The sequence below is a fragment of the Arachis stenosperma genome, chromosome 3, assembly GCF_014773155.1.
Source record: "Arachis stenosperma cultivar V10309 chromosome 3, arast.V10309.gnm1.PFL2, whole genome shotgun sequence".
Taxonomy (NCBI): Eukaryota; Viridiplantae; Streptophyta; class Magnoliopsida; order Fabales; family Fabaceae; genus Arachis; species Arachis stenosperma.
In genome coordinates, this window is record NC_080379.1 from 117,694,262 (window position 1) to 117,703,278 (window position 9,017).

General features: G+C 40.9%; 1 non-coding gene across 1 annotated transcript; it reads right to left on the minus strand.

The window, feature by feature from the left end:
• Positions 1–5,862: 5,862 nt before the first annotated feature.
• On the minus strand, positions 5,863–5,970 carry LOC130972058 (small nucleolar RNA R71). The gene has a single exon (XR_009083259.1). It is a non-coding gene; the product is annotated as a small nucleolar RNA R71 (small nucleolar RNA).
• Positions 5,971–9,017: the final 3,047 nt, after the last annotated feature.

Consider the following 9,017-nt stretch of genomic DNA (forward strand, 5'->3'; position numbering starts at 1 on the left):
GAAGCCGGCAAATTCTTGGGCTTCATGCTCACACAAAGGGGGATTGAAGCAAATCCAAACAAGTGTCGAGCCATACTCAACATGAAGAGCCCAACCTGTATCAAAGAAGTACAACAACTCAACGGGAGGTTGGCCGCTCTATCCCGATTCTTAGCAGGAGCTGCGATAAAATCTCTTCCCTTCTATGCTACTTTAAGAAAGGGAAAACAGTTCGAATGGACGACAGAATGTGAGCAAGCCTTCCTAGACTTCAAGGAGTTCCTAGGACGGCCACCTATCCTATCTCGGCCACGAGAAGGAGAACCGCTCATATTATATCTCGTAGTAGGGAGCCGGGCAATAGCCTCAGCACTAGTCAGAGAAGACGAACATGGGCAAAAACCCGTCTACTTCATTAGCAAAGCACTACAGGGATCCGAGCTGAACTACCAGAAAATAGAAAAGTTTGCCTATGCTCTGATCCTCACATCCCGGCGGCTTCGTGATGAGCGGATAATTTGTACGCTTTTTGGCATTGTTTTTAGTATGTTTTTAGTATGATCTAGTTAGTTTTTAGTATATTTTTATTAGTTTTTAGTTAAAATTCACTTTTCTGGACTTTACTATGAGTTTGTGTGTTTTTCTGTGATTTCAGGTATTTTCTGGCTGAAATTGAGGGACCTGAGCAAAAATCTGATTCAGAGACTGAAAAGGACTGCAGATGCTGTTGGATTCTGACCTCCCTGCACTCGAAGTGGATTTTCTGGAGCTACAGAAGCCCAATTGGCGCGCTCCTAACGGCGTTGGAAAGTAGACATCCTGGGATTTCCAGCAATATATGATAGTCCATACTTTGCCCAAGATTTGATGGCCCAAACCGGCGTTCAAAGTCACCTTCAGAATTCCCAGCAAACGCCGGAACTGGCACCTAAATGGGAGTTAAACGCCCAAACTGGCATAAAAGCTGGCGTTTAACTCCAAGAAGAGTCTCTACACGAAAATGCTTCAATGCTCAGCCCAAGCACACACCAAGTGGGCCCGGAAGTGGATTTTTATGTCATTTACTCATCTCTGTACACCATAGGCTACTAGTTCTCTATAAGTAGGACCTTTTACTATTGTATTTTAATCTTCTGATCTTTGGAATCTTTTGATCTTTAGATCTTTTGATCACTTTGGGAGGCTGGCCTCACGGCCATGCCTAGACCTTGTTCTTATGTATTTTCAACGGTGGAGTTTCTACACACCATAGATTAAGGTGTGGAGCTCTGACGAATGGTTTTTTGCCGGTATAGAAATTATCAAGTAATCAGTCGTAGTATAGTCTAAACCGACGCAAAATCCTTCATCAAACAAATCTACAATCTATAATCGAGAGTATTAGTCCCGAGTCGTTCTTCCCTAGGAATGCTACAAGGATGCATGTTATTCGTTAAGTGGTCTTTTGTGGCTTGAAGAGTGTGACATAAGAATGCTAATAAAAGAAAACAACAATCAATCAATATTAAAAGCCTTGGCCAAGGTTGAACATTAGAAGTTCTATCACTATAGCTTCCTTCAATTGTGATGACAAAAGAGTGTTGCTTTACTTAGTTAACCCCTAATTATAGAGGAAAGTCAAGTAAAAGTAACTAACTCAAGTCACAAGTCCTAGCCTTACCCTTGGGAAGTCTAGCTTTAGTGCACTCTAAGTCAATTAGCAATCCTCAATTCTTAATCAACAATTGACATCCATTATTCAAGTGTCTCCAATGACTCAACCATTAGGCCAAGTGAGGGAATGCTACTCCACATCTAAAGTTGGCATTTTCTCAAACACTTGGAGAGCAAGAATGAAAGACATAGTAAAATTGAGAAGAGATTTAGAATTAAAGCAATTCAACACAAGAGATTAACAACAATTAACAATGAACAACAATGGAAATGAGATCTTCAATGAATCAATAGAATCCAAAACAACAAAGTTAAACCTAAGATCTACAAGAATGGAACAATTACAAACACTAATTGAGATTAGAGATGAGGATCTACAACATGAACAAAGTAAATTGAGAATGGCAATAGATCTCACCAAGGAATGGTTGAGAATTGAGAAAATGAAGATGATTCCTAGAGAGAAGTTGGAGTTTCTCTCTCTACAAATGTAACTAACTAAAAAATATCTACCTAATGATCTAGAATTGGTCTATGGAAGTGAATGTGTCTTAATCCCCTTCAATCCTTGGCTCTTTTATGCATTTTGGCGCCAAAGTTGGTTGCTAAAACCTTCTAAAATCGCCAGGCACGTGTTGTAATAAAAGAATCACGTGCGGACTACGACGCGTGCGCGCACGGTACGCGTGCGCGTCCTTGTCCTGTGTCGCAATGTGCGCGCGAGCGCCTTGTGCGCGTACGCGTGCTTGGCCGAAATCAATTCTTTGGCTTTTTGTGCTTCTCTCCACTTGCATGCTTCCTTCCTTGCTTTCTTTGATCCATGCCTAGCCTATTTCAATCCTGGAATTACTAGCAGACACATCAAGGCATCTTATGGAATCAAAGAGGAACTAGAATTCATCCAAATAAGGCTTAAAAAGCATGTTTTTACACTTAGGCACAAATACGGGAGAGATAACAAAACCATGCTAATTTATAGGCTAAATGTGACAAAAGGTTATCAAAATACTCTAAATTCAATACAAGACAAACCCTCAAATTGGGGTTTGTCAAGCTCTGCTGTACCTCGAGTATTAATGCAATTACTATTGTTCTTCTATTCAATTCCGCTTGTTCTTATTCTAAGATATTCATTCGCACTCAAGAACTTGATGAATGTGATGATTATGTGACGCTCATCATCATTCTCACTTATGAACAAAGTGACTGACAACCACTTTTGTTCTACAAGCAAACGAGGCTCTAATGTTTATCTCTTGGATTCCTGATACACGATGCATGGTTGATCGCCTGACAACCGAGCGCTCGCCTGACAAACGAGCCAGCCATTCCGTGAGATCAGAGTCTTCGTGGTATAGGCAAGAACTGATGGCGGCATTCAAGAGAATCCGGAAGGTCTAACCTTGTCTGTGGTATTCTGAGTAGGATTCAATGATTGAATGACTGTGACGTGCTTCAAACTCCTGAAGGCGGGGCGTTAGTGACAGACGCAAAAGAATCACTGGATTCTATTCCGGCCTGATTGAGAACCGACAGATGGATAGCCGTGCCGTGACAGGGTGCGTTGAACATTTCCAATGAGAGGATGGGAGGTAGCCACTGACAACGGTGAAACCCTTGCATAAGCTTGCCATGGAAAGGAGTAAGAAGGATTGGATGAAGACAGTAGGAAAGCAGAGAGACGGAAGGGATAGCATCTTCATACGCTTATCTGAAGCTCTCACCAATGATATACATAAGTATCTCTATCTTTATCTTTATGTTTTATTCATCATCTATACCCATTTGAGTCTGCCTGACTAAGATTTACAAGGTGACCATAGCTTGCTTCATACCAACAATCTCCGTGGGATCGACCCTTACTCGCGTAAGGTTTATTACTTGGACGACCCAGTGCACTTGCTGGTTAGTTGTGCGGAGTTGTGATAGAGAGTTGAGATTGCAATGAGCGTACCATGTTGATGGCGCCATTGATGATCACAATTTCGCACACCAAGTTTTTGGCGCCGTTGCCGGGGAATTAAATGTCCTAACTACAGTTTCGCATTTGTTCCCTGCAATAACAGTGCCAAGTTTTGATCCGGCAACAACACCAAGTTTTTGGCGCCGTTGCCGGGGATTGTTTTGTGTATGGACAACTGACGGTTCATCTTGTTGCTTAGATTAGGTATTTTTTTTTCAGAGTTCTTAAGAATGAGTTATAGAGTTTCATGATGATCTGTTGAAATCTGGCTGGCTGAGAAGCCATGTCTAATCTTATTGGACCGAGGTTTCAACTGATCATCACAAGAGCTTGTTGATTCCTATCAATCTTGCTATTGGAGCAATGATCAGCTAAGGCTTGGCTAGCCATTGGCCATGTCTAGTGTTTTAGACCGAAGCTTTCTTTGGAAGCTTGGCTGGCTGTGAAGCCATGTCTAATTCCTGGACCGGAGACTTAGACTAGCATTGCAATGATTCCTGGAATTCAAATTGAGAATTCTGAAACCTTTATTTTCTATTTTCATATAATTTTCGAAAAAGCACAAAAAAATTTATAAAAATCATAGACCGAGCTTTCTTTGGAAGCTTGGCTGCTGTGAAGCCATGTCTATTCCTGGACCGAGACTAGACTAGCATTGCAATGATTCCTGGAATTCAAATTGAGAATTCTGAAACCTTATTTTCTATTTTCATATAATTTTCGAAAAAGCACAAAAAAATTTATAAAAATCATAAAAACCAAAAAGATTTATGTTTCTTGTTTGAGTCTAGTGTCTAATTTAAGTTTGGTGTCTTGCATGCATTGTTTATTGATCTTGGTTCTATTTTCAAGTCTAGTACAGGAACTGAAGATTCAGAACATGCAGCAGAGGAATTACACAGAAAAAGCTGGGCGGTTCAAAACGCCAATGAAGAAGGACAGACTGGCGTTTAAACGCCAGCCAGGGTGCCTGGTTGGGCGTTTTACGCCCAAAAGGGTAGTGCATTGGGCGTAAACGCCAGAATGTGCACCATTCTGGGCGTTTAACGCCAGGATGGCACAAGGGGGAGGATTTTGTTTTCAAAATTAATTTTTTTCAAGTTTCAAAGTTTTTCAAAATCAAATCATATCTTTTCAATCAAATGTTTTCAAAATCAATTTCTTTCCTTTTTCAAAGATACTTGCTATCAATTAATGATTTGATTCAACATTTCAAGTATGTTGCCTTTTCTGTTGAGAAAGGTTTAATGTCTGAATCATATCTTTTCTTGTTAGCCAAGTCATTAATTTTTAAAATCAAATCTTTTTTTAAAAATTGTTTTCAAATCATATCTTTTCAAATATCTTTTAAAACCATAACTTCTCAATCAAATCTTTTTAATCATATCTTTTTCAAAATAGTTTTCAAATCATATCATTTTGATTTCTAATTTCAAAATCTTTTTCAAAAATTACTTGATTTCTTTCCCACTCTTGATTTTTGAAAATTAATTAAAGTTTTTCAAAATGTTTTTAAAATCTTTTTAATTTAATTTTCGAAAATTTCTTCCTCTCTTCTCACATCCTTCTATTTATGGAGTACCACTCCTTCTCAATGCACAATTCGAACTCTATCTAATTAAGTTCGAATTCTTCTACCTCTTCCTTCTATTTTTCTTTTCCTCGACACCCTCAAGGAATCTCTATACTGTGACATAGGGGATTCCATATTTTCTTGTTCTCTTCTCTTTCATATGAGCAGGAACAAAGACAAAGGCATTCTTGTTGAAGCTGACCCTGAACCTGAAAGGACCTTGAAGCAAAAGATAAGAGAAGCTAAGGCACAATTCTCTGTAGAGGACCTAACCAAATTCTTCAAAGAAGAAGAACACATGGCAGCCGAAAACAACAACAATGCAAGGAAGGTGCTGGGTGACTTTACTGCACCTACTCCCGACTTCTATGGGAGAAGCATCTCTATCCCTGCCATTGGAGCAAACAACTTTGAGCTTAAGCCTCAATTAGTTTCTCTAATGCAACAGAATTGCAAGTTCCATGGACTTCCATTAGAAGATCCTCATCAGTTCTTAGCTGAATTCTTGCAAATCTGTGACACTATCAAGACTAATGGGGTTGACCCTGAGGTCTACAGACTTATGCTATTCCCTTTTGCTGTAAGAGACAGAGCTAGGACATGGTTGGACTCACAACCTAAAGAAAGCCTGGACTCATGGGAAAAGCTAGTCAATGCCTTCTTGGCAAAGTTCTTTCCACCTCAAAAATTGAGTAAGCTTAGAGTGGAAGTCCAAACCTTCAGACAGAAGGATGGAAAATCCCTCTATGAAGCTTGGGAAAGATACAAACAATTGATCAGAAAATGTCCTTCTGACATGCTTTCTGAATGGAGCATCATAGGTATTTTCTATGATGGTCTCTCTGATCTATCCAAGAGTCTTTGGATAGCTCTGCTGGAGGATCTTCATCTGAAGAAGACGCCTACAAAGCTCAAGAGCTAATTGAAATGGTTTGCAATAACCAATTCATGTACACTTCTGAAAGGAATCCTGTGAACAATGGGACAAGTCAGAAGAAAGGAGTTCTTGAGATTGATACTCTGAATGCCATTCTGGCTCAAAACAAGATATTGACTCAACAAGTCAATTTGATTTCTCAAAGTCTGTCTGGAATGCAAAATGCACCAAGCAGTACTAAGGATGCTTCATCTGAAGAAGAAGCTTATGATCCTGAGAACCCTTCAATGGAAAAGGTGAATTACCTAGGAGAACCCTATGGAAACACCTATAATTCTTCATGGAGAAATCATCCAAATTTCTCATGGAAGAATCAAGAGAGACCTCAACAAGGTTTCAATAACAATAATGGTGGAAGAAACAGGTTTAGCAATGGCAAGCCTTTTCCATCATCTTCTCAGCAACAAACAGAGAGTTCTAAGCAGAACACCTCTGACTTAGCAACCATGGTCTCTGATCTAATCAAAACCACTCAAAGTTTCATGATTGAAACAAGATCCTCCATTAGAAACTTGGAGGCACAAGTGGGACAGCTGAGTAAGAAAATTACTGAACTCCCTCCTAGTACTCTTCCAAGCAATACAGAAGAAAATCCAAAAGGAGAGTGCAAGGCCATCAACATGGCCAAATTTGGAGAGGAAAGAGAGGAAGTGAACGCCACTGAGGAAGACTTCAATGGGCGTGCACTAGCCTCCACTGAGTTCCCCAATGAGGAACCATGGGAATCCGAGGCTCAAAATGAGACCATAGAGATTCCATTGGACTTACTTCAGCCTTTAATGAGCTTTGATGAGTATTCTTCCTCTGAAGAGGATGAGTATGTCATTGAAGAGCAAGTTGCTAAATACCTTGGAGCAATCATGAAGCTAAATGACAAGTTATTTGGTAATGAGACTTGGGAGGATGAAACCCCTTTGCTCACCAAAGAACTGGATGACTTGTCTAGGCAGAAATTACCTCAAAAGAGACAAGATCCTGGGAAGTTTTCCATACCTTGTACCATAGGCACCATGACCTTCAAGAAGGCTCTGTGTGACTTAGGGTCAAGTGTAAACCTCATGCCTCTCTCTGTAATGGAGAAGCTAGGGATCTTTGAGGTACAAAGCTGTAAGAATCTCACTAGAGATGGCAGACAACTCAAGAAAACAAGCTTATGGACTTGTAGAGGATGTTCTGGTAAAAGTTGAAGACCATTACATCCCTACTGATTTCATAGTCCTAGAGACTGGGAAATGCATGGATGAATCTATCATCCTTGGCAGACCCTTCCTAGCCACAGCAAAGGCTGTGATTGATGTTGATGAAGGTGAACTAATCATTCAAGTGAATGAAGAATCCTTTGTGTTTAAGGCTCAAGGATACCCCTCTGTCACCATGGAGAGGAAGCATGAAGAGCTTCTCTCAAATCAGAGTCAAGCAGAGCCCCCACCATCAAACTCTAAGTTTGGTGTTGGGAGGCCACAACCAAACTCTAAGTTTGGTGTTGAACCCCCACATTCAAACTCTAAGTTTGGTGTTGGGAGGTTCCAACATTGCTCTGAGTATCTGTGAGGCTCCATGAGAGCCCTCTGTCAAGCTACTGACATTAAAGAAGCGCTTGTTGGGAGGCAACCCAATGTTATATTTTATCTATTTTCTTTTGTTATTTTATGTTTTTTTTTGTAGGTTGATGATCATAAGAAGTCACAAAATCAATTGAAAAAGCAAAAACAGAATGAAAAACAGGAAGAAAAACAGCACACCCTGGAAGAAGAACCTACTGGCGTTTAAACGCCAGTAAGGCTAGCAAGTGGGCGTTTAACGCCCAGTCTGGCACCATTCTGGGCGTTTAACGCCAGAAAGGGGCACCAGACTGGCGTTAAACGCCAGGAAAGGGCAAGAACCTGGCGTTAAACGCCAGAAATGGGCACCAGCCCGGCGTTTAACGCCAGAATTGGCTCAAAAACGTGTTTTTTCATGCCATTTGGTGTAGGGATGACTTTTCCTTGACACCTCAGGATCTGTGGACCCCACAGGATCCCCACCAACCCCACTACTCTCTCTCTTCTTCACCCATTCACCAATCACCTCAACACCTCTTCCCCAAAAACCCTTCAAATATCAAATCCCATCTTTCTCTTCACCACTCACATCCATCCTTCATAAAACCCCATCTACCTCACCCTTCAAATTCAAACCATTTTCCCTCCCAAACCCACCCATACATGACCGAACCATGAGCCCCCCTCTCCTATAAAAACCCTTCTTCACTCCTTCATTTTCACACAACCTAAACACCACTTCTCACCCTCTTTGGCCGAACACAAAGCCATTCCTTCTTCCTCATTTCTTCTTCTTCTCTCTCTTCTTTCTTCTTTTGCTCGAGGACGAGCAACCTTTTAAGTTTGGTGTGGTAAAAGCATTGCTTTTTGTTTTTCCATAACCATTTATGGCATCTAAGGCCGGAGAACCCTCTAGAAAGAGGAAAGGGAAGGCAAAGCTTCCACCTCCGAGTCATGGGAGATGGAGAGATTCATCTCAAGGGTGCATCAAGACCACTTCTATGAAGTTGTGGCCTTGAAGAAGGTGATCCCCGAGGTCCCTTTTTCATTCAAAAAGAGTGAATATCCGGAGATCCGACATGAGATTCGAAGAGGTTGGGAAGTTCTTACCAACCCCATTCAACAAGTCGGAATCTTATGGTTCAAGAGTTCTATGCCAATGCATGGATCACCAAGAGCCATGATCAAAGTGTGAACCCGGATCCAAAGAATTGGCTTACTATGGTTCGGGGGAAATACTTGGATTTTAGTCCGGAAAATGTGAGGTTGGCATTCAACTTGCCTATGATGCAAGGAGATGAACATCCTTACACAAGAAGGGTCAACTTTGATCAAGGTTGGACCAAGTCCTCACTGACATTTGTGAAGAGG